The sequence below is a fragment of a genome, unplaced genomic scaffold, assembly GCF_019419815.1.
Source record: "Pyrus x bretschneideri cultivar Hongxiangsu unplaced genomic scaffold, Pyrus_bretschneideri_v1 Contig54, whole genome shotgun sequence".
In the NCBI taxonomy this organism is placed as follows: Eukaryota; Viridiplantae; Streptophyta; class Magnoliopsida; order Rosales; family Rosaceae; genus Pyrus; species Pyrus x bretschneideri.
The window spans coordinates 1182417-1208299 of record NW_025999792.1 but is presented as its reverse complement, the minus strand read 5'-3'; the positions used below and the strand labels follow the sequence as shown (position 1 = coordinate 1208299).

General features: G+C 38.7%; 1 pseudogene; it reads right to left on the bottom strand.

The window, feature by feature from the left end:
* LOC103935723 overlaps positions 1 to 25883 on the bottom strand; it is a 35076-nt pseudogene that overhangs the window by 2474 nt on the left and 6719 nt on the right.

The following is a 25883-nucleotide window of genomic DNA, read 5'->3' as shown; positions in this document are numbered from 1 at the left end:
GCAAATGGGGGAACCATTTCCAGTAGGGGTTGTTGTTCTCAGATTAAGTTGCAGATTCAACAATATGAGTATATTTCTGATTTCTATGTCCTACAATTGGGTGGTTGTGATGTGGTTTTAGGAGCTCAATGGTTAAGAACTTTGGGTCCTATTCTTTGGGATTTTGACAAACTAAAAATGGAATTTACATTGGGTAGGAAGCACTATTGTCTTTGTAGTTCTCCTCCCCCTTCACCACTGCCCATTTCAACCTGTCAAGTGGAGAAATTGCTGTCTCAAGGTCCTTTTGGTGTAGTTCTTTTCTTCATTGAGCCCGAGACTCAGATTGCTATTGTTGGGGATCTCACTGTTCTTCAAACAACCGAGTTGGATAGTTTATTATCTCAGTTTGCTTCTGTATTCCAAGCACCAACCACACTGCCTCCTTCCCGTTCTCATGACCATCGAATCCCTCTTTTGGAAGGCAGCAAGCCTCCAAGTGCAAGGCCTTATAGGTATGGTCCTTTACAAAAATCTGAGATTGAGAAATGTGTCCAGGAATTATTAGACTCGAGTTTTATTCGAGCTAGCAACAACCCATTTTCTTCACCTGTTTTGCTAGTTAAAAAGAAAGATAATAGCTGGAGGATGTGCATGGATTATAGAGCTCTTAATTTGTTAACAATCAAGGACAAGTATCCAATACCATTAATTGATGAATTGTTGGATGAGTTATTTGGTGCTCAATTTTTTTCGAAGTTGGATTTGCGAGCTGGTTATCATCAGATCAGAGTACATCCTAGTGACATTGAGAAGACAGCATTTCGCACCCATGATGGTCATTATGAATTTTTAGTAATGCCATTTGGGCTTACAAATGCCCCAGCTACTTTCCAAAGTTTGATGAATGAGATTTTCAGACCCTATTTGAGGAAGTTTGTTTTGGTTTTCTTCAACGATATTTTAGTGTACAGTGCCTCTTGGGAATCCCATCTTCACCATTTGTCTCTGGTCTTCAATGTCCTCCAAGACCATCAGTTATTTGTCAAGAAAACCAAGTGTGATTTTGGTAAGTCCCAAATTGAATACTTAGGCCATGTGGTGTCCAGGCAAGGGGTGGCTGCAGACCCCTCTAAACTGAAATCTATCCAGGATTGGCCTCTTCCTCACTCTGTTAAGGCTTTACGGGGATTTCTTGGCCTTACGGGATATTATCGCAAGTTTATTCCGAACTATGGGCAGATTTGTGGACCCCTGACAGTTCTTACAAAAAAGGATGCCTTCCAGTGGACTGATGAAGCTACTATGGCTTTCAAAGCTCTCAAGGATATTATGGTGTCTCCCCAAGTTCTTGCTTTACCAGATTTCTCCAAAGAATTTACAATAGAAACTGATGCTTCCAATACTGGAATCGGTGCTATTTTACATCAGGGTGGTAAACCAATTGCTTTTACAAGCAAAGCATTAGGTCCCAGAGCTCAAGCAATGTCCACTTATGAATGAGAAATGTTGGCAATTGTGCATGCAATCAAGAAGTGGCAGTCATACATTCAAGGCAGACACTTTATTATTAAAACTGATCATCACAGTTTGAAGTTCTTTTTACAAAGTAGAGCTCACACCCCTTTTCAACAAAAGTGGATTTCTAAACTTCTTGGGTTCGATTACGAGATACAATACAAACGAGGATGTGATAATATTGCTGCTGATGCCCTTTCTCGAATGAATTCTGATGTTGAGTTGTCTGCCATTTCGTATCCGTACATGGGTTGGTTGGATGATATAAGGCGGCATGGAGAACAAGACCCTTGGATTCTTGCCAAGATTAAAGACTTATCCTTGTCTTTTGATGGTGCTTCCACTTCCGCAACTAAGTACCATTTTGATAATGGATTTCTGAAGTATAAAGGCAGGGTTGTATTGAGTCCATCGAGTTCTTGGCGGGCAAAAATTTTCTATGAGCATCATTGCACTCCAATGGCCGGACATTCTGGTTTCCTTAAGACTTATAAGTGGATCTCCAGGTCCTTCTATTGGCAAGGTATGAAATTGGATGTGATGCAGTGGGTGGCAGCTTGTCAGGTCTGTCAGCAAAACAAGACTGAGACTCTTGCTTCCCCTGGCTTACTTAATCCACTTCCCATTCCCTCTACTGTGTGGACGGATATAGCAATGGACTTCATCGTGGGTCTTCCCCCTTGCAAGGGAAAAACCATTATTTTTGTGGTCGTCGATCGCCTTTCTAAATATGCTCATTTCCTGCCGTTGTCTCATCCATATACTGCACATTCAGTTGCACAGATGTTTGTTGATAATATCTTCAAACTTCATGGTATGCCGTTCACAATAGTAAGTGACCGAGACCCTGTTTTCTTGAGTTCTTTTTGGAAGGAATTTTTTGCACTGCAAGGTTCCAAATTGTGTCTCAGTTCTGGTTACCATCCCCAAACCGACGGTCAAACAGAGGTTACCAATCGGGGTTTGGAAACATACTTGAGATGTTTTTGCAGTCATCAACCAAAAAAGTGGCTTCAGTGGCTTCCTTGGGTAGAATGGCACTACAATACTACTTTTCATACTTCATCAAAGCTGACACCTTATGAGGTTGTATATGGTCAACCACCTCCTGCTGTGCCTACTTACGAATCGGGAACAACTAAAGTTGATTTGGTTGACAGAAGCTTGCAAGAACGGGCACGAATTTTGTCTCAGCTCAAGACTAATCTTGTCTCGGCTCAGGTACGGATGAAACAGCATGCTGATAAACATCGCAGTGAACGATCTTTCGAGGTTGGCGATATGGTTTTTCTACGATTGGTACCATATCAACACCAATCTCTCGCTAAACATCCCTTTCATAAGCTTCAGCCACGGTTTTATGGTCCCTTTAAGGTGCTGCAGAAGATTGGTCCAGTGGCTTATAAAATTGACTTACCTGCCACATCAAAACTTCACCTAGTTTTCCATGTTTCTTGCTTGAAGAAACAATTGGGTTCTGCTATCATTCCTGCAATCCCATTACCTGTAGCTACAGAGGACGGACTCTTGGAGGATTATCCATTGGCAATATTACGGAGGAGGTTAACAGGTCAGGGCAGTTCATCCACGACAGAGGTTTTGGTGCAATGGAAGCATCATCCTAAGGAGGAGGCGACATGGGAAAACTATGCAGAATTTGTAAACAGGTTTCCTGCATTCCAACCTTGAGGACAAGGTTCATTTTTAGGGTGGGGTAATGATAGGATGCTGTTATGATGCTGTTATGCTGTTAGTATTGTTGGATGTTAGTGCTAAGTATCCTATCTGTTAGTAATTGTTGATTGTTAGTGCTAATAATAATTGGGTGGTTAGACATAAGATTTGGGAAATATCTTGTAACTGCCTTAGCTTGCAGTTCGGTATAAATACTGAACACTTGTGCAAATGCAGGGTATGATTTGTAAAAGATGTTGTTGAAGTAATACAAGAGAAATACTAGCATACAGGTGCAAGGTTAGAACAAGGGTTTTATTATTTCCCCACAATCCATGTCTGCTATAATTCATATTAGGTTTAGATTCACAAAGAAAGTCACTTTGCTTGCTGGTTTCTTGATAGCAAAACATTCCAAGTGCATAACAGTATTAATAGACCAAAAAGTTTAGGGTTTAGGGTATAGACCAAAAAATTGTAGAAACGTAATCTGTAGGTACGATTGTCTAAAGGTGCCATAAGTTTAATTACGGACAATTTGTAAACTATTCGCTGAATTACCTTGCAATTTTGGGCGGCTTGGTACTTTGTTACTTGGACAAGTATTGTTGGCAATCTGCCGGCGCTTCCTTCTGAATTTTTTGAAATCTTTCCATTGATAGAATCAGCATCTGCACCATGCATGTATGTATATATATCAATTTAATGAATTAACTCAACATGAAGACTATATGTATAGATATACATGTAGATTCAATCAATTTATATATGCAACTTCACTTTCAGTAAGCTGGCTAGCTTGCTCTTGAGAAGAAATTGTTCCTTACACAAGAACTCCAAAACCTAACATTACCACACAATCATCGTCGTCTTCATAAATAAACATCGAGAACTGCAAATGGAAAACATATACTAACCAGAACGCTTACTCTCCTACGGCAAAGGTAGAGGGCAATGGCTCTTCCAAGCTTGGAGGTAGCACCACTAAGGAAAACTTCCTTGACATACTTTGGAATCTCGTTGAGAATAACAGCAGCAGTTAATGTGTTGCCATGGACCACTCGAACTCTAAGGTCTGGATGCTTGTTCACGAAGAGTGTTCCACCCCCATTCAGTCCTTCGTTCTGCATGCCCACCACATCGATTAGGAAATCAACAAATAAATATCGATAAATATATTCACGCACACATTGCATGGAGTTGTTACTGTAGTCTTTGAGTAAATATACAATACAATCCCAAATTAAATTTGATGGCACAACAAACATGATTAAACCCCAAATTTGGATTGTTACCAAAACAAAAAATGGGAAATTTTAGTTTGATAGAGTTAGATAATTAACTTTGGCCCTGGACAACCCTCCACTCATGTCATTCATCTTCCAAGCAATTGTGGGAGGATGTTACCTTTCCACCTAGACTTCTTCATAAACGTGAATGAACATAGGTTTGAGAATTATAATAAAACAATTAAATAAGTTAACCACAACAATAAGCATGTTTTTTCACATTTTATGCCTATTTTATATAATTTTAAGGGGTACATGTTTTTATATACTTTATAACATCATAAATAATATTTATTATGCGGCTATTCATCTTCTAGGTCAATATGTAATATCTCAATAGTTAACCACTTTTCTATATAAATTATACTTGGATTTATCCTCCTAATCTCTATATTGTCTCTCTTTTCTCTATACTTTAATTCCAACGCGTTATTGGCACGTTCTTTTTCAAAACTTCATTTTTTTAATCTTTTGAACTAGAGTCACCAGCATGGTACAGAGCTTTCTTGCGCTCACCCGATCAGACTTCATGATACTCGAAATAATCTCATCTAATTTGCTTGTGCATCAAATTTTAAATTACTCTTAGTTTTGAAATTATACGTCATTTCGGCAAAGCTAAAAATTCGTATATCAAAATAGAAAAGTTTTCTCACAATTAAAGTTTATGGAGATTCGATCCACCATCCAATTTCTTTCTTTGTCTCAGTCTTTTATCAGTTTTTATTTTTTTTGTTTTTTTATTTATTTTTTGTTTTTTTATTTTTTATTTTTTATTTTATTTTTTGCCAAGAATAACGACAATATCCTCAAGGCTATATTGTTTTTCGTTTATACATAACCGATTTAGCTTTATTGATTAGGATTAGGATTTCTACTGATTATTGTTGACTTATATTGGGATTCCTATGATTGAGCGATTCCTATTTTCTTGGGTTTCCTAGTTTGGGATGTATTTTTTTTAATTAATTGTATTTATTCTTTCCTTATTATATTAGGATTGTATATGATTGTATATCACTAGTAGGAAAAACTATTTGCGCGACAAAGCAAAATCCGTCGTGCAAGGACGTTTTGCGCAAAGAAAAAAATATCTTTGTTGTGCAAGGGTGGTGCACTTTGCACGACACAGAACTTTGTCGTGCAAAAAAATTTGTACGATGAAAAAAAGATGTTTGTCGCTCAAAGTCAGTAAGAAAACTGCGGGTAATTTTTTAATGGCGCAAAAATAAATGCGCAATGAAGATTTTCTCAGGGAACCTTTAGGCCACAAAGACTTTGTCGCGCAAAGCTCGTTCAGTTTTTTGGTCAGAGCATTCAACGCATGAGAATCAAAGGAACACTTGCGCGACAAAGTCTTCGTCGTGCAAGTTACAGTCAGCTTTAAGTCAGAGCATTCTAAGTTTGTGCGACAAAGCCTTCGTCGCGCAAAATCCCTAACCTTCCTATAAATATGCTCTGCTTATTCTTCATAATTCTGTTGGTGCTGGGATGGAGGATAAAAACCGGGATCAGAGCATGGCTGCCAACCCGTATGATATGAGGCAATATGTGGAGTTCACGCATTCGATTGGTGTAGCCATGTGAAATAATTGTCCTACTTCTAAGTGGCGTTCTTGGAAATATGTGCCCGAGAATGTGAAGAAGGCGGTGATGGATCAATTATTAGTAAGTATATTGTTGATGGATCAATAATTAATTTTGTGAAATTTTTTGTTATATGTTGGAATTAATTATTTGCATATATGTGTGTATCAGTGTAACTATACTCTTGATGATACAAGCAAAGAGTTGATGAAGTTGATGGAGGAGGCACTGAAGGGAGGTTACAAGCGGTGGCGTTATGACACGGAGCAGAATGGAGGACCATCGAAACAATAGTTTTAAATTTATGTATTTTAGGACAATATTTAAATTTAAGGTTTTTATAGGTTATGCATTTGGACTTAATTAGGCTTTAATTCCTGTTTTGTTTTTTAAATAATTGAATGGATTAATTCAATTTATTTAAGGTTTTAATTATTTTTTGAATAAATATTATAATTGAATATTTGTTTGTAATTATAAAGTTTATGTAAACATAGATATCTATGTTTATGTAAACTTCATAATTGCAATCAATCACGTTCCTCGCTAAAAAGTTTGTGCAACGAACATGTCGAATCTAAACATTTTGCGCGACGAAAATCCATTGCTGTTGTGCAAAACCTTGCTCGATAAAGGTTTTGTCATGCAAAGGGTGTTCATTTTTAGGTCAGAGTATTTAGTGCATCTGAATCAGAGGAATCACCGTAATTAGTGCAGAAATTTGCACGACAAAGGGTTCGTCGTGCAAAGTCCCGAACCTTCCTATAAATATGCGCTTCTGTTCTCCTTGTTCTTCACAATTCATTTTGGAAATGGTTAACAATTCTATAGATTATAATTAGTTCGTTCTTTGATTATTGGTATGATGGCCGACATTGGTGCGAGTTCGTCAAAGACAACGGATGGCGAAGGTTCCGGAAAAGGTTTGCGTTGTGAAAATATATTTTGTTGATAAACAAGAAGAAAAGAGCTGCGATACTGGTTCAACACACTTGTGGTGGCAGCCGTTACTGAATCACTGCTGACGAAATAATAAGGGTGTGGAGTCAAAAAAGCGAGCCAGCTTTTGGTCCAACGTTGGAGCATTGGTGCGTACCAAATGTGATGCAGATTAGGAGTCGTGGAGAGCCATCCCCGAGGAGCTGAAGATGCACATGATTGATGAGTTAGCTGTATGTGTTAATTTTATTAGTTAAATAATAATAATGTTTGTTAAATATAATATAAAAGTGAGATTTTAATTTTTGCATGACAGCCCAATTGGGACATTGATAAAAGTAACCCAAGTCTGATGGAGGCTATCGACAACATGTTCAAGTCTCGTTTCTAGGAGTGGACATTTGGTAATCAACGTGCAACAGAACTACAGCAAGAACCAATACTACTGGCGAAGGAATAGAATAGTGTTTTTTATTTTAATTTTATTGCTTATTTAATAATTAGATCTGAATTTTAAGTTTTTTTAGCATGAACGGTTTAATTAAATATGTACTTAATATTTATTATGAATAAAATTAATGCATTTTAATAAATATGTATATTAATTAATTATGCACAAATGGTATAATGAAATAAGTTATTGATTTATTAAGTATTTATGTGGTTTGAAAAAATTTGAAGAGTGAATGAAAAAATTTGGAAAGTGAATGAATAAATTTAGTTTTCTTTTCAAAAGAACAAACTTTAAAAAAAACAAAAAAGGTAATGTTCGTCACACAATGTGTTATAAAAATGCGGTAAAGCATAGTTGGATGGCGCCAAAAATTCGAAGCACCATGTTTTGCACGACGGTGCTTTCGTCATGCAAAGTCTTTCACTTTACTGAACTTAACCAGAATGTAGGAAGGCAGAAGCTGCAAAACAATTGCAGCAACTGCCTTTTCCTGTTGGAATTTCCAACTGTCGGGATTCTCGTTAGTCTCGGAGGTATATTTTTTCTTAACGAACTTATTTAATTTCCATTCATTTAAATTGTGTTGTATATAGTTTATAGGTGTTGTGAGTTTATGTATTTGTATGCAAACATTTTTGTATAGATGTACAAAAAATGGTTCGCAATGTTCATATGAGCTTAGTTTCTCGTTTGAGAATTAGTTGGATTTCGTGAATGGATGCGAAAGCATGATTGTGATCCAATTTGTTCTTGAATTGTCCTAAAATTTTGGACAGTTTGAGAATGCACATTTAGATGTTGTATTTTGCGGTTCATGCATTAGAGTTTGAACGTGAGAAATGTGGTAGCATCTCTTTGCATTCTTCGGGTGCATCGTAGTTTTTTGTATCTATGTCGTGCACTTGAAGAACTACAGGGAGATGTTGCCGAAATTTTTCCACGATGAAACTCTAATGTGTTGGAACCGTAAATTACAGCACGTAACTGTGCATTCTCGAATGAGATAGGACCCATACCGGAGGCATAAGGTGGCATGTCATAATGGAAGTTGTTGTAACCCTTGTAATTTATTTTAATTTATTTTTTCAGGTGAAATGAACAAACAGTGGATACATAATTCTAACAAATGTGCTGATGATTATTTGGATGGAATAAATCAATTCATTAATTTTGCAGTTGCTAGCAACCGGGGTTCAACTCAAATTCAATGTCCTTGTAGAAAGTGTAACTCAATGATTGAATATTTTGAAACAGTTCGACACCATTTAATCAAAAAGGGGATGATAGAGACTTACATTAAGTGGAATCATCATGGAAAACAAATGCAACATGCTTCATCCTTACACAGTACTAGAGCAGTGGAGACAGTTGAATCTGTTGTGTACCCAAATGAACAAATTATGGACATTATCAATTATGCTTTTCCAAACGCTAGTTCGAATACGAATGAGGAAGTAGAAGATGATGTGCCTCCCACCATGGGCAGTGAAGCATTTGAAAAATATGAAAAATTGTTACAAAGTGTCGAGAAAGAATTATACCCCGGTTGCGAAGGATTTTTTAGTGCTCTCGGCCATTGTTTAGTTGATGCATGGCAAAATAAAGTTTCGTATATCAAACCAGTGCTTTGATTACTTTTTGGGGGGTTTTCAAGAGGATGCTTCCAAAGGATAATTGCTTGCCTGCAGATCATAAAAATGCAAAGAAGGTGCTGAGTGATCTTGGATTGGGATATGAAAAAAATTTACGCGTGTAAAAATAATTGCATTTTATTCTATAAAGAGAATAAAGCGTTGGATAAATGTCCTGTATGTAGTGAGTCGTGGTTTAAATGCCTTCTCAGAATAGAAAAACAAAGATTCCACAAAAAGTAATGTGTTATCTACCATTAAAGCTCAGGTTGTAGCGATTGTATATGTTGACGCACACTGCAAGCGATATGAGATGGCATAAGGACAAACGAGTGGATGATTATGTTATGAGACATCCTGCAAATGGAGAAGCCTGGAAAGAGTTTGATATGTTGTACCTCTATTTTGCACGTGAGCTCCGGAACATTAGGCTGGGACTTGCCACAAACGAGTTTAATCCATTCAGGGTTCTAAATCCAAATCACAACACTTGACCAATTTTTGCAATTCCATATAATTTGTCGTCTTGGAAGTGCATGAAAAAAGAATATATGATGACGGCATTCTTGATAACAGAAGATCCGAGCATGTCTATTGATGTTTATTTACAATCGTTGGTTGATGAACTAAAAGAATTATGGGAAAATGATGTTCCCACGTACGATAAATATACCAGGAAGATGTTCACTTTGAAAGCAGCAATGATGTGGACTATAAATGATTTTTCTACATACGCTATGATGTTTGGGTAAAGCACTAGACGTTATTATGCATGCCTAGTTTGCAAAGAGAACACAACGTCTAGCTGGCATGTGTAAAAAGTTTGTCACTTAGGGTATCGTAGTGGTTGTCGTGGGACCACGAGAGGCGATAGAACAAGACAACCTTCTCCAATGGCACAGAGCTTTGGCCAAGACCTAGATAATGGTCCGAAGATAAAATTTTGGCTTAGGTGAATCGTTTGGGTTTTACTCCGTTGGGCAAATCCGTATATAGGACAAAACTAGACACACATCTGAATTGGACACATAATACGAGGTTGTTCGAGCTCTTGTATTAGTCCAAATTAAAATTGAGACACAATATTGATGTAATGCATGTTGAGAAAAATGTATTTGATACATTGGTCAGAACTATACTAGACATCGAGGGAAAAACAAATGACATAATAAAAGCTCAGATTGATCTGGAAAAAATGAGCATTAGGCCAGCTTTATGGATGACGAGGGATGGAGACATAGCCAGAAAGAAGCTTGCATCATTTTTGATGAAACCGGATAAGAGGAAAGAGTTTTTGGAGTTTCTATCTTCTGTACAGTTTCCGAATAGGTATGCTTCAAACATCGGCAGTTACGAAAATGTGATTGTCATGTGATACTTCAACGCCTTCTTCTAGTATGAATTCAACACCTCTTGCTCGAAAATGTGGTGAAGTCAATTATGTTGTTGGCGAGATATTTTTCTTAATTAACTACAAGATCTTTGCGCAAGTCCGATGTTAAACAGTTGTGCGACGATATTATTGAAGCGCTATGTAAGTTTGAACAAATATTTCCTCCAGCTTTCTTCACAAGCATGATCCATGTCATGATTCACTTGCCGAATGAGGCACTTCTAGCCGGACCCGTCAACTATCGATGGATGTATCCAATAGAAAGGTATTTAATTGCCATAATTCCTTTCATTCGTGATGTATGTACGATTTGACAAATTTAACACGTTATTTTGTTTATTGATGCAGACTACTGGGTGAATTAAAAAAGTGTACAGAAAAGGGCAAAGCCCAAAGGATCAATCATGAAGGCATGGGTTGCTAACATTTTGTGCAATGTACGTACAAGATGTTAAGACTATGTCCAATCGACAACAATGCAATAATGTCGGTGGTGTGAGAAGTGAAAAACTTTTTGTTTTTGCCCAAATTGCATGACCCTTTGGCGACCCAATCATTGGGGAGTTGTTTAACAAAATGGACATGGAGGTAGCACATTGGTTTGTACTTAACAATTGTGACGAGACAATTACCTACCTAGATGAGCATGAAGAGTTGATGAAGCGGGAACATCGTGCACATTTATATGCCAAGAAGCACCGTGAATTGTTTCCTCGTTGGTTTTGTGAAAATGTAAGTTGTTCGTGTTTTGGGATATTTGCATAATTTTAAATGGTAAACTAACATGTCAACTTTTTATCATTAATTTAGGTGAAGAAATTGAAGGACATGAATTCGCCCGCTTACACTGAAGAATTGTACAACTTGGCTACTGGGCCCCTAAACGTTGAATTGTACTTCGGTTGTCATGTAAATGGCATCAAGTTTTTGGCAGCGGATCACGATGACAAATTGTGTACACAAAATAGTGAGGTACATGTCTCGGGTACGAGCGACATTGCAGACATTGATTTTTATAGAAAACTGACAAGTGTTGTACAATAGCTTTACAAAGACCGTTGTCAAGTTATCCTGTTTAAGTGTCGCTAGTTAGATACAAACCCACGGAGGGTTGGAGGTGTGAAGCAAGACAATGGTTTGCTATCGGTCAACACTAATAGATGTTGGTATACCAACAACTCCTACATTTTGGCAACGATGGCCAAACAAATTTTCTATATAGATGACCTTAAGGGCAGGAAGGGATGGAAAATAGTTCAGAAGATTGAGCACATAGGGATGTATGATATTCTGGAGCAAGATCTTGTTGCCGATGACAATTAGAGTGACGTTGCTGACCAACAACTTCAGACTTCAACGGAACATGGTGTAGATACACTGGAGATATGACTATTGTACAAGAACAGTATCAGGTAGCCGGAGGTCCTGAAATCGAAATACTGATCGACTCCCTTATGATTGACCTTGGGGTCCTACCGCGATACAATGCACACCCGAGCGCGTGAACGACGATGTTGATGTGCCTACAGACGAAGAGGAATAGGAGTTTGAATCTCACGAAAATGATGATATTTATTCTAGTTCTGACGAGGATTAATGAAAACTTGTGATGTAAATGTAATGATATGTATTGAATGGTATTTATTTTGTATACAAACAAAAGCTTCCTTTAACAAATTTTTATTTATTTATTTATTTAACCAAAAATATAAATTAAATGTATAAATATGCGAGACGACGTTTTGGAAATGTTTGTCGTGCAAATATTTAAATTTTTTTATTTAAAAATTGATCGCGCGACGAAAATTAGAACAATGTTGTCGCGTAAACATGTAAAAATTTGATTTTTTTTGCCAAAATTGGGTGCGTTTGGAGTTTGGCACATTAACTTATCTCTGTCTCTCTCATTCTCTGCATGTAAACCTCAAACTTAACTCTCCTCTCTCTCTTGATTCTGTCTGAACTAATTCTCTCTCTCTCTCTCTCTCGATTCTCTCTAGCTTTCATCACTCACTATCTCACACTCTCTCTCTTCCTCTCTCGCCCTCTCTCTCGCCCTCTCTCTGTCTCACACTCTCTCTCTTCCTCTCTCGCCCTCTCTTTGTCATTCTCCTTGTCTCAGCCGCCGCACCCCAATGCCACACCATCTCATCGTTGCCGCAGCAAGACTAGGTTAGTACCCATTATCCATTAATTCACTCTCCCTTAATTCAATTATTTCTTAGTCCAATTTTTCATTTTTCCAGTTGAATTGTTTTAATTAGAACATTTAGGGATTTAGGGTTCGAATTGGGAATCCTGGGTTAATGCTTTAGATTCGAATTGGGAATCTAGCGTTAGGGTTTTCGAATTGAGAATATTGGGTGGTGGTCTTCGAATGCTTATAGTTTCTTCTAATCTCTAGCAACCTTCACAAACACATACACAAACACATTCTTTTTTTGTATTTCAATTGCTTATAATGCAAAGTGTTTTTACTGCTGAAAGACATTTTATTTATATTTCATGTTGTTGTTTCTGTTTGTTATCTTAGACCATCTTCTAATTGCACATTAGGGTTTTCGAATTGAGAATATTGAGTGGTGGTTTTCGATTGCTTATAGTTTCTTCTAATCTCTAGCTACCTTCACAAACACATACGCAAACACATTCTTTGTTTGTTTTTCAATTGCTTATAATGCAAAGTGTTTTTACTGCTTAAAGACATTTTATTTATATTTCATGTTGTTGTTTCTGTTTGCATATCTTAGACCATCTTCTAATTGCACATCTTAGACATTTTCTTTATATTTCATGTTGTTGGTTCTCTGGATGGATATATTTTTGTTTACCTTGGATATATTTTGGTTTACTTTGGTTCTCTGCTTGATTTCCAGTTCAGAAAGATTGGTATTGTTTTGTTACTTTCTAGATTTTCTACATGCATACTACTTATGTCGAGGACCTAATTTTATCGACGATGAAGTAAGACTAAGTTCATGACCTTATTACAAGTTGATAGGATCCCCTTTTGTACACCCCCCATGTCGATTAGTATGAATTTATCACAAATGCAATTTGTTCAGTTAGTATAGCTTCTTTTGCATCCTTATATCATCTTTTTTTTTTTATATAAAACTGTTTATTCATCTTTCCAAAATTTGAATTTATTTAATTCATTGGTTAACATCATTCCTAATAAAATTCAAATTTTGGGGGTGGAAGTCTTACTTTAGAAGTTGATATGAATTCGGCACATTTGGGTTCAAATATAGTTTTCTGGTGGTTTTTTCGTAGTTGGGTTCTTGGAAAAATTTTAAATTTTTGTTGTCATTTGGATTTGAATGTGATTTTTTAGGATGTTTTTGTTCTTGTTTCTTGCATAAGTAATGGTAATATAATTTATTTTTTTTTACTTGCTTTTAGGTTAATAAAACTTGTGCATTAAGAATGAATTTGAAATCAATAAAAGACTTTACTAAACCTAGCATATTCTTAGACTTCTTCAAGCTGTTTACAGTAGAGAGAGACATAATAATCATATCCAAATGCATGCTAGCAGATTTAATTGAACAAAAGGCATTTTTTCTAGGATTACATTTTAAGATTTTGGCAAATAGGACCTGTTTGACTAAGAGATTTGCAGCGGTAGTGTTTTCCTTTATCAAAAAGTGTTTTCTGCAATCAAGATATGATGTTGTAGATTAATGGGTTCATTAATTTTGTACTGTTTTGTCTTATATCTTGCATATTAATCTGTACAGTACGCGCTTATGTCGTAAGGATCCTTTTGCTTTGTTTAAAGGATGCATGCAATAAAGAATACTTGTGGCTAATCAGTTAGAATAATTGGCTAATTCTACACCTATAAGAAAGTCTTTTAGACATTAAGTTGTTGATATGCTAAATTAGTGAGAGTGTTGTTCGCACTATGTTATTTCTGTTTAAGACTACTGTGCATGAATGTATATTTTGTGCGTATATAGGTAAGTTGATAATTTGATTCCTTCTTTAATGGTATTAATGAAATTAAAGATATATCTTATTTTGCTTCAAGGTTAGGATATTTTTTAGTATATCCAAACCAAATTAAAGTAGTGGAATATAACTTTTTTATTAATTGTTTTTTGCAGATGTCGAACTTTATATCAAACCGGCGGCCAGCTAGTAGAGGCAGTCAGACACCTTCTCCAGGAGGTAGTGCTGCTACCACCTCCACACTTGATATGGGCACGACGGGTGTCCCCCTGGTCACGCCTTTGGGGCCAACAATGACTACGGCACTTGTGTCATCGACTTCTTCAGAGACGCATCCTATACTAAGCGCCTGGTGGACTCATCGACGGCCCCGGAGTTCTGAGGAGGCTCAGTAGTCTGGTGAGGCTTCCTCTGTCCATGGAGAGGGGTCCCAGATAGGTAAGCTTGCTTTGTCCATTGATAAGCTTGCTTCTGGTTTCATGATGGTCAAAGCAACATTGACATGAGTCTTTAGTCATGCTTGAACCTTCAAAATTGTCACTTTCCCATTAATTAGAACGAACCTACTAAGAACTTCGCTTTGAGTGCTTTGCCTCTATTATTGTGAGTTTGTGTAGTCCTACAAACAAATGCTCTCTATATTAGTAGAACCACTACTGTAAACGATTTAAGTTGGCAAACCTGGCCTTGGAAGCCAAAAGTTGTTGCAGACTCGCAATGTAAAGTCATATCAACAAGTTGTAAATTTTGTTTTAACATCCCCAATTGGTATAAATTGTTTGAATTGTTGGGTGGATGTGTTGTTTTTGTTATTATATTGTTTGGAGGTTCTACCAAATTTTCGGTAGAAAATAGAATTCATCTAATGTTTACTTAAAAACAAGGGCCCTTGCAGACTGCTGAAGACTTCACAAACCACTTGCACCACAACCGAGAAGATCACCATTATGTGGGATCCTCGACATCGCGTGGCTGCAACAAAGGAGCAGCACAATGTGTTGGCCAGCGACATTGGGTCGATGATCAGGAATCATTGCCCACTCCTATGGGAGTCATGGAAAGCTGTCCCACATGAAGTCAAGGAAGCTGTTCTTCATGAATTATCGGTAAGTATTTTCAACCTCAAATACTAAATTTATTAAAGTATACGAATATTATAAATTTTAACTACTATATATTTGTTGAGTTTTGTAGCATTACTATGACCTCAAGGACCTCCATGCCTATCAAACCCAGTACATCAACGACCTTTGCGCTTGTAGGTTCACCCAATGGAAGAATGACCTCCACAAGCATTATGAGCTATATGACGGTCCGGAGGTCACTCTAGCAGTTGGGTGCCCTATAAAGTGGGTGGACTGCCGAGATGAATGGGAGTAGCTCTATGGCCATTTTCAAGATGAGAAATACCTCGTAAGTATAATATATATTTCAACAATATTTAATCAAAATATTTATATTTTTAAACAATATGTTAATTTTTTGATTAATTTGTTATAAATATCTAAACTAACACGTTTTTTAAATTCAACAGAAAAAAGTGAAGGCAAACTCGATCAATCGATCGAAGAAGAAACTTTTTCATTGCTCTGGCTCACGACACTTCTCTTATAGGTTGGAATAGCGACGTAAGGTAATTGTATATTTATTTTAAGTTTCATTGTTTTTACTCTCTATTACACAATTGGTAATCTATGCTAATAATTTTTAAATTTTTTCAGGGGGGTCAAAGTTTCCTAAGATTGACATGTTCAATGAGGTGTACGTTCTGCCCAGGGATGAGCTGATGGTGCAGCTTCATGTAAGTTATTTCAATTTTTTAATATTTAATTAGTATTAATATTAATTACATGTATATTCAAATTAATTTGTTTATTTCATTTTTCTAGTCCACCATGGTGGAGAAGGCCGATCGAAGAGGTGTTTCCCTCTGAGGAAGTCAATTTTCAGATCATCACAAGCACACTCGATCAGACCCTCAGTCGTAGGCATGGGAATGTTCACCAAGGGCTTGGGAAAACCTGCCTTCGGGATCCGTCTACCTCATCATCCAGGAGGAGAACAGAAGATGTCGAAACGTTGACATCTAAAGTGGCTGACCTGAAGGAGCGGATTACCACCCAGCAATCTCAGATTGCGGCCCAAACGAATTTGATGAACCAAATTCGTCGCACACTTCAAATCTCCGGCATTTAGTTCCCTAACATTGAACCACCTCTAGAAAAAACCTCCCAGCCCCAGGCCACAGCAGCAACACCACCAACAGGCGATTATGACATGGACTACTACCAATTTTAGTTTTGTTCTAAATTGTTTTCAAATTTAAAAATACTTTTTTCCATTGTATGTACATTAGCAACATTTAAAAGGAAAAAAATAATAAAAAAATAATGAATAAATAAAAATTATTTAAAAAACTAATTTTAAAATCTTATTGCAACGGTCTTTGTGCTCGTCACACAAGAGTTTAGGGGTCGAACCCTTATGTCTATAGCGCAATAGTCTGGGGGTTGAACCCCAGTTTCGCCGCTTGATCACGCGCAACGACCACCAATTCTGATGCGCAACCTTCATTTGGTGTGATGCTTTCCTCCATCGCACAACGTCTGACGTCACATGCTTTGCATGATAGAATTTGCACGACGTTTTCTTTGCCGCCCAATGTTTCCAACGATGGTTTTGGCCTTTGCCCGACTCTTGCCCCTTCGTCTCCCAAGCAGTTATTCTTAGTAGTGTATATACTTCTAAATGAGAAGAATACAAATCAAATTGGAAATCATTCTTTCTTCTTGGCACTAGAGTTAAGTTAGAGAAAAAAATCGAGCCCTAATTGGTTTGGTATTGCCATGCTCAGCATACTTTCGTTGTGCCTCTGTTTGGACATAAATAGCAAGAAACTTAAAGTCGTTGTTGTTCGAGTTGTTACATGTCCCTGATTTATTGGAGCAAGCGACTTAGAGTCATTGCTGCCCAGTTTTCTGTCAGTCTGTTCCGTTGTTCCAGATTCCCATCACAACGTTGCAAGTTCTGAGTTATACCGACATCAAGATATATGACTGAGGAAAAGACGACTGGTTCTGCGATTGTTCCAATTGCAGCTCCAATTATGGTGTAGTCGGATAATTCTAGTTTCAACCTTAGTATGGTATTTGATGAGAAGAACTATGATTTATGGGCTCTTCTCATTTAAATCCATATAGCTGGAAGGAAGAAGATGGGGTACCTTTGTGGGTCTATCAAGACACCTAACGAAGACAATCCTCAATACGATGATTGTTCTCTGAGAATTAAAGAATTAAGAGTTGGCTATTGTCTTCAATGAAGCCAGAGATTATGAAACGGTACATTGAGTTATTTACTTCGAATGAGATTTGGGACACTCTTAAGGCAACCTACTTTGATGAGAACGACGAGGCACAAATTTGTTCTTTGAATCAGAAGGCATCATGTCTTTGTCAGAATGGTCGACCTTAGCTACTTATTTCGGGGAACTAACTAAGATTTTCCAGGAATGGATCACTTTAATAAGGTGACCATGGAGTGTGAGAATGACATTCAAACGTTTCACAAATCCATTGAAAAACAACGAGTCTATGTGTTTCTTAGTGAACTCGATGATGTGTTTGATTAGGTTCGTAGAGAAGTGTTATGGAAGGATCCCGCATTTGGGCTTCAAGCCTCTTATGCCTATGTTCATCGTGAAGCCAATCGAAAGGAAGCAATGAAGACGGAAGTTAACAAGAATGAACCTGCTGCCATGGCAGCAAAGACGTGTGGATCTTCTTCTTGGTCGAACTAAGCTGGCTCACAAAACTGGCAAGGACAAACTTGCCTTAGCCAAACAAGCCGAGACCATCCCCACGGTAAGTGCCCACACTGTGGCATGATAGGACACTCCAAGAGTCACTGTTTTGAGCTGATTGGATAGCTTGAGAATTAGGATAAGAACTGTGATCCTTGCTGCAACAAATCCCGAGCCTCCATTACAGAAACCAAGAATGATGCAGATCAAATAGCGGACAATGCCTCTGCCATGATTGCTACGATAAGTAGTAGTGATGGTAAATCACTAAATATTTCCACTCCTATTTCGAATAAGATAATTGATTTTGGAGCTATTAAACATATGACTTGTGATTCTAGACAAGTTCCATCCCTTAAAAGCACCATACAAACCGTGGTCAATGTTACTAATAGGATGCCGCCTTGGTTATTGGGGAAGGCACGGTTGCTCTTTTTGATACCCTGAAACTTGACACTATTCTTATGGTTCCCTCTTTAAATTATAATTTGTTATCCGTTGCCCAAATAACCATTGCTTTACATTGGTTTTTTTTTTTTTTTTTTTGCCCTATTTTTGTGTTTTTAAGGACATCCGGATGCGGAAGACGATTGGTTATGGTATTAGACGAGGGAAGCTTTATTACTTAGAGTTGACTACAAGTAGTTCTGGCCTATTGACTCAAGCTTTTTCCGTGGAGGATTCTCAAGGGGATACTAACAAAGTGTCGGACATCTGGATGTGGCACCAACACCTTAGGCATGATTCTTTTGGTTATCTGCATAAGTTATTTTCTAGTTTGTTTGTTAAGAACGATGTTTCTCATTTTAAGTGTGATGTTTGTGATATGGCTAAAAGCCATCGAACTTCTTTTCCTCCAAGTTTAAATAAAAGTTCCATTCCGTTTATGATTGTGCATTCTGATGTGTGCGATCCCTCGAAAATAGCTACTCTTGGTGGTGTTCACTAGTTTGTCACTTTTATTGATGATTGTACAAGAATGACTTTGGGTTAGTTTGTTAAAGTCGAAAAATGAAGTTAGTTCCAAAAGATCCATAAAATGGTTGGTGTGCAGTACAACATTACTATCCAGGTTTTCTTAGGTGACAATAGCGAAGAGTATGTTAATATGAAACTTCGTTCCTTCCTTTGTATGCATGGTATTATTCATCAGACCACGCGCCTGTATACTCCTCAACAGAATGGGGTTGCCGAATGGAAAAATAGACACTTGTTAGAAGTGGTTTGTGCCTCGCTTATTGAGGCACATTGTCCTCTAAATTATTAGGGTGAAGCACTCACATCCGCAACGTATCGTATTAATCGTCTTCCTTCTCGCACTCTTGACTTCTAGACACCATTTCAGGCCCTCATGGCTCAGACTAGTTGCCAGCCAATTTTGAATTTTCCTCCGTGGGTCTTAGAGCGTGTTGCTTTTGTTCACCTTTACTCTCCCCAACAGAAAAGTAAACTTGAGCCTCGGGCCCTCCATTGCGTGTAGGGCTAGGCAGGGGTCGGACCGGGCCCAAATTTAGAGGAACCTAACCCTACCATTTTAAAATGTAACGGGGTTGGTCGGGCCAGGTAAAGGGATTTTGAGTTTAGGAACTAGACCTAACTTGGCCTGTTTGGTTCGAGACGGGTCCACGTGTCCAATTACTGCTTTTTTTTTTTTTTTTTTTTTTTTTTCAATTTTGGGCATATTGAGATTGAAGCAGAATGAGGAGCAATTCTGGTACCGATCGTGACAAAGACTCCGTCGCCTGCCGAGATTTCATCGAAGCGATTTTGTGAGCTAATCACCGGGCTGAACAACGAGTGGCAAGTTCGCAAGGCAGTGGAGAATTCGAAGTTGGATTTGCAGGTTCAATTGAACCTGCATACTCACCACTGCCTTACTCATCGTCGAACTAGCGCCACTGCTCGTCCTTCTTACCACGGTCCCACTGACCGACTCTCTCACCCGACGACCTCACCACAAAGGTCGAGAACCCACTGACGTCTTTGTCATCGTTGAACGACGCCTCCTTAAAGTCGCGTGACCTCCTCGTGGTTTGGTTTTGATCGGGCTTGATGATCATTGTGCCGAAATCGCCACTGTTTTCATCTTCATTTTTGTTGTTGAAGTAATCAATTGAGGCTCTGTCGCTGATGTCCTTGGGGATGCGTTTAAAGATCGCAGGGAGAGAGGTGTCATTGTCTTCTTCTTTGTCGGCATTACCCTTATAGACCATAGTGGTGTAGAGGTCGAGTTTCGAGTCAAAGCTCTTATGCTTGGTATGTCAATCGAACTCGGAGTCATCGTCCTTGTGGATGACTACCGTTGAGTAATTAGGTTTGGGTGGGATTTTTCGGGTCTGGCGAGTGGTGAGGATCATATCCATTTTCGATTGGGAGTAAGAGATAGGGAGATAGAGAGAGAAAAAGTGTGTTAGCTAAAGTCTGAAAGATAGACTCTAGACTTGTAGAGTAAGAGGGCAAGAGAGTGAGTTGCAAAGGTGATGTCGTCGAGGACTTAAGGTTGTTGGGCCATCCATTGCAATTACAAATGGGCATGTTCGAGGTCCCGTTTTCCTATATATCTGGAACTAGCCAGCCCTTAAAATTTCAAAGCCCCGCCCTCCCCACCCGCTTGCCCCATTTCTCTTATTAAAAAATTAGAACTGGGCTATACCCACCCCGACATGCTTTTCCTATACCCATTTACCCGCCCATAGTTGCGTGTTTTTGGGTCATGCAACTACCCAAAAGGGATATCGTTGTTATCATCCTTCAACTAAGAAGATGTTTATCACTCTGAATATGATTTTCCATGAGAAGGAAATGTTCTTTAGTTCCCTTGCGTCCTCACTTCAGCAGGAGTATTGAGGTGATGAAGTTCAATTTTTTTATTATTTCCCTACGGCCAAAAATGAGCTGCATGAAAAACAGCTACCACATTTGGAGCCTACAGCCTTTGGTGATCAGCAGCCCACTGACCAACAACTGATTGAATAGCGGCCCACTGATCGAACCACTGAACAGCAGCCAGCAAACCAGGAACTAGCCCCTTAACCTCGGGAGGAAGACATGCCCACAAGTTCTGTGCTTGAGGAGTTTCAGCCCATGGTTTTAAATGGAACTGAGCAACAACAACTAGCTAGTGATTCTTCCCTAAAAGTTGTCTCGAGTTAGAATATGAACTCATCTCCTGTTAATATGCATAACCAATCGTCTTCTACACTGGATGCACCTCCACTTCGTCCTCTTTTCAAGCGTATTAACCGAGGTATTCCTAAACCCACTTATGAGGCGGATCCTAAGTGTGAACACAAGTATTATGTGAGTGAACCAAGTTCTGATTCAAGAGTAAGATACCCATTAAATAATTATGTGTCTACCCATCACATGTCTCAATCAAATAAGTCATTTGTATATCAATTGTCTACTGTAGCTATTCCTAACAGTGTGCAAGAAGCCTTAGCGGATTCCTGCTGAAAGATGTAATGAACGAGGAATTGAGATCCTTGAAGAAGATTGCTACTTGGGAAATAACAGACTTGCTAACCGGAAAGAAACTTGTGGGATGTAAATGGGTCTATACACTGAAATACAAAACGGATGGAATGGTGGATCGCTTTAAAAGGAGATTGGTGGCGAAGGGGTATACACAGAAATATGGCATCTACTACATGGATACATTCGCACCAGTGGCTAAGATCAATACAATTAGTGTCCTACTGTCCTTAGCGGCGAACCTAGATTGGCCATTGCAACAATTCGATGTAAAAAATGTGTTCCTCCACAGAGATCTAACCGAGGAGATTTACATGGACGTTCCACCAGGGTGATGATTCAGGCATGCGAAAGCACAAGATATGTAGGCTCAGGAAGTCATTGTAGGGATTGAAGTAGTCTCCGAGAGCTTGGTTTGGTAGGTTCACTAAGTCCATGAGAGCATTCGGTTATAGGCAGAGTAATTGGGATCACACATTATTCTTGAAATGGCAGAACAAAAATATTATATCTCTCATTGTATATGTGGATGATATGGTGGTTGCCTGTAACGATCCTGTTGAGCAAGCGGCCTTGCAAAAATATTTGTCCACGAAATTCGAAATGAAAGATCTCCGTTCGTTAAAATATTTCCTTGGGATTGAAGTGTCAAGATGCAAGTCTGGGATATTTCTACTAGAAAGGAAGTACATTCTTGACTTGTTGGAAGAAACCCGTATGTCAACATGCAAACTAGTTATTATTCCATTGGTAGAAGGGATGAAGATATGTGTTGATCAAAACTAGGTACCGGTTGATAAAGGGAGCTACCAAAAGTTAGTGGGAAGATTAATGTATTTGGCTCAGACTAGCCCGGATCTTGCTCATATAAGTGTAGTTAGTCAATATATGCACAATCCAGGAGAACAACATATGAGTGCTGTTATGAGAATATTGAGTTACTTGAAAGAAAGTCCAGGTAAAGGAATTCTGTTTCGGAAAAATGGGCATTTCAGAGTTAAAGGTTATATGGACATTGACTGGGCAAGATCGACGGATGACAGGCGCTCAACATCCGACTATTTCAACTTTTTTGGGGGAAATCTAGTAATGTGCAAAAGCAAGAAGCAAAATGTAATAGCAACGTCAAGCGCAAAAGTTGAATATAGAGGTATGGCACTTGGTATTTGTGATATCTTGTGGCTTAAGTTTCTGTTACAAGATTTGGGGATCAAACATACTCAGGCGATGAAGTTATTCTGTGACAATAAAGCGGCTCATGATATAGCTCGTAATCCAGTGCAACATGATTGGACCAAGCATGTGGAGGTTGATAGGTTCTTTATTAAGGAAAAGTTGGACAGTAAGGTAATTGAGGTTCCTTCCATAAGAACTGAAGACCAAGTAGTGGACATTCTCACTAAGGGGGTTTCTAGCAACAAGTTCTCGAGGTTTCTAGATAAGTTGGGCATGCGCGACATATATTCTTGTAATCAATTGTATTTACTCTTTCCTTATTATGTTAGGATTGTATATGATTGTATATATAACTCTAAATGAGAAGAATACAAATCATAATGGAAAGCATTCTTTCTTCTATTATTATCAAACTCTTGATATGCTGTTTCATTTATATGCCATACGTTCGAAATCCTATTGCCTTGATTTCATGTCACCACTATGCTACTCATGCTGATTATCTATTAACAAATTAATTATTAGTTGATTACATATTTCAACTGTGACAACCCGTCCCAGAAATATCAAAAACGTACGCGTGAAAAGACAGTTTTGCCCCTAGTTCGATTTCGTTACGTTTATTGGTTGTTTTTGCGTGTGTTGGCATGTTTTGGGCCACACACTCACACTCCCACACTGCACTCCCTTCTTTCCCTTTCCCTATCTCTGTCCCGAGCCCCTCTCCCTTCCCATTCACCATATACGTACGAACACACACCCAAAACCATCTAAACTTCCACAGATCGAGGGAACCAAGACCATATTCGAGCTCGTGAGGCTCGTAGGAGTCCAGCCATACCATTTCCAGGTAAGAACTCCATCGTTTTCACGTCGATTCAACGATGTTCGATTTGAGGTACTATTCATGCACACGTGATTTCTCACGTTTTCGGAAATTCCAAGCTTGTAGGTAGCTTGGTGAGGTCCTAAGGAGGCTCGGAGTAGTTCGTTTGAAGGAATTGGACGTCGGGATCATTGGTTTCGAAGTTGGCCGAAGTTGGTTCGATTTTTCAGGTGAGATTTCGTGGTTTTTAACCCTTGAAAGTTGTATGGTTGTGTTCCCCTAGTTCTAGGCTTCATTTTGGTACCAAAATTGTGAAATTTGGTTGAAAAACGAAGAAGATATTGAAGTTTAAAGTTTTCGCGATTTTCCGGCGCCGGAGGCTTGCCGGGGAAGAAGACGGAATATTCCGTCAAATCTGACGGAATATTCCTGACGCCGTTGACGGAATCTGTCAAAACTGACGGAATATTCCCTACGGCGTCAGTTGACGCCGTCAGCGTGCCAGGCACGTGCCTGCGCGTGGCTGGCGCGTGTGGCCGTGCCTTGGCCGGCGCGTGCGGCGGTGAAAAATTATTTTAAAAATTTGGGGATGTTCGTGAGGTTGAGTAGATCACGTTGGTGTATTCATACACCCCATTTGAGCTTTGTATGAGAAGTTATTTCTAAAGTTTGGTTATGTGCTTTAAAATTAACGTTTTTATAGTTATTTCGCATATAGGTGAGACGTATCCCAAGGACGAGCGTGGTCACTCGACGCAGGGGGTTACGACCCTTCCACTTATCAGTGAGTGGGCTTTTGGTTTTCTGTATATACCTATATACTTATATTTTCCCAGAAATTGATTTAAATGTTTATTAGTTATATGTCATGCATTATATTATCGTCATTTATGCATTATTAGTTGCATTATTGGGCGTATATATTTATACACATATGCATATTTGGTGCTGTGGACGCACAGGTAAGTGCCAGGTAAGTGTCATTCATGTTACTTTTAATGGTGATTCGAGATGCTTAGAGAGCTCATAACCTGCACCCCCGGTGTTAGTGCTCCCGCCCAGAGTAGGGCACAGTCCTTCACGTGTTGTTCACCTCCCGCACCACACGCTCAGCTTGGATCCAAGTTAGGTGCATAGTCCTGTCGTACAGACCACTTTAGGTGGTTCCGACTCGTAGGTGACCCGCGATTATTCGCACAGCCTTCACGTGATCGTAGCACTAGACCGTTTATATGTATTACACCCAGGCCTGTCGTACAGACCACTTTAGGTGGTTCCGACTCGTGGGCAGGTTTAGTTATTGTGATTGAGATCTGAGCTCTAGATGTAGCCGTACAGGTCACATTAGGTGACTCTGGCTGCCAGATATATGCTATTGATGTGATTTATACCTGAGCACTTGCATTTCATTGTGAGATTTGGCATGGTATATTCTTAAGCATGATTGGCATATCTATATTTATACACATATGTTTATTTTCTGGGAAGTATACAGGTTTTACGGCGAGGGGTTAGAATCTTGTTTTTGAAATGGTTTTCGAAAAGCTTTGTTTTTGCCCACTCACGCTTTTGTTTTGCACCCCTCCAGGTTCTAGCTACCTAGCAGGTTCGGTGGTTTCCCAGAGGGCTTTCCCGGCATTTCTGACAGACGATCACCAGCGTAGGTCCACCTTCGGGTGTACTGTTGTCGCGTCATTTTAGTTTAGACTGCTTTAGGCTTTCTGCTCTGAATTTGTGTCTCACTTTCGCTAGCACTTATTACTTTCACCTTATGTATGCTAGTTTTTATTTATTCGTACTTTTACGTTACTATTTTATTAGCTTCCGCACTGTGCACATGGTTACGTCACCTCCGCGTGACGGCCAGCACTCCCTGACCTCGGTCGGGGTATGTCATCAACGGACCATGACTTTTGGCTTTCCACCATGCCAAATATTGTGCAGGTCTTTTTTTTATTTTTCTTTTTGTTCTTTTCTTGGAATGATACTATTAAAGCAAGAGAGTAGTTTTCAATTCAAGATATGTGACGTTTAAGAACATCTCTAAATGAGATATCAAATCTTAGTTGCAGATGCCATTGTGAATATTTGACATCATAAATCCTTCCAAACGAAGTGCTATTTACCGACTAGATTTGAAGCTTTTGTGATTAAAAGTCAAATTTGTGATCAACGTCAAATTTA